The sequence below is a fragment of the Propithecus coquereli genome, unplaced genomic scaffold, assembly GCF_000956105.1.
Source record: "Propithecus coquereli isolate 6110/MARCELLA unplaced genomic scaffold, Pcoq_1.0 Scaffold258, whole genome shotgun sequence".
Taxonomy (NCBI): domain Eukaryota; kingdom Metazoa; phylum Chordata; class Mammalia; order Primates; family Indriidae; genus Propithecus; species Propithecus coquereli.
The window spans coordinates 1,609,237-1,610,626 of NW_012148152.1; positions in this window are offsets into that span (position 1 = coordinate 1,609,237).

The following is a 1,390-nucleotide window of genomic DNA, read 5'->3' on the forward strand; positions in this document are numbered from 1 at the left end:
AAAATTTCCCATGTATGAATATTACACTAAATATAAATACACAATTGTTTTATTGATTCAATTATTTATTTGACATTCATTTATTGGGTACCTATAGACATTATTCTAAGTAGTGACAAACAAAGTACCTATTTTCAAAAAGATTAAATCCTAATGGTTTGCAGAAGACAGTAAATTTTAAAACCATTATTATATAATATGTCAGTTGGTGATAAGTACTATGAATAAAAAGGAACCAAAATAAGGGGAATAGAAATTGGGAGAATGGAAAGAATCTAGGGATCAAGGAAGTCCTTTCCACAAAGGTAATATTCAAGCAGAAACCTGCACAAAGTTATAGAAACCCATTCAAATATCTAGTAGAAAGAGACTTCCAGGCAGAGAGAATAGCTAGGACAATAGTCTGGGCATGTTACAATGACAAAACCAGGTAAAATCCTTGCTCTTGTAAACCTAAATTTTAGTAAGGGGATAAAATTTCCAAGACAAATAATAATTTGTTGGAGAATAAGTACCACAGAGAAAAATTAATTAGGGAATAAGGATAAGGAATGTGCGAAGGGTGATAGGGTTGAACTTTTAGATAGAATGTTCATGGAAGATCTCTCCATGAGGATGAGATTGAAATAAAGACCTACAGGATGTAAAGGTGCCAGCCATGATTGTATTGGGGAAAAGAAGTTTTCTAGTTGGAGAACCGTACTTGAGAAAGGACAACACCTGGTATGTTTGATAAAAAGCAAAGAAGCTAGTATCCTAGGATAGAATGAGGGAAGGGGAGCATAGCAGTAAACAGCAAAGAGGAAGAAAATGTAGATGGTCTAAGGGCTATCGACCACTGTAAGTAGTTTTACTTTTCCTTTTAGGGAGATAGGAAGCCATTTAGGGTATATGATCTGATTTCCTTTTAAAAGTGTCATTCTGCCTGCTGTGTTGAGAATAGACCGAAAAAGGGAGCAAAGGAAGAAGCAGGGAGTCAGTAGGGTGACTATCCCAACAATTGAGGTGAGGAACGCCTGGATGAAATCTGTAGAAGAGCTTAGAAGTTGTTAGATTCTACATATGTTGTAAAACAGCAGCAATAGAATTTTCTCATGAATTGTACGTGGGGTGTGATAGATATACAGCAATCACAGATGACCTTTGGATTTTTGTCTTACCAACTAGAAGAATAGAATATTTATTCTTACAGGAAATATACAGAGAGGGTAGATTGGTGGGTGAAATATGAGCCCCATTAAGATATGTTGTGTTTGCAATGTGTTTTCGATATCCAAGCAGAAATGTCAAATAAACTCTGTGTGTGTGTGTGTGTGTGTGTGTGTGTGTGTGTGTGTGTGTGTGTTATAATTCAAAAGAATTATCCAAGCACAAATAAAATTTGGGAATT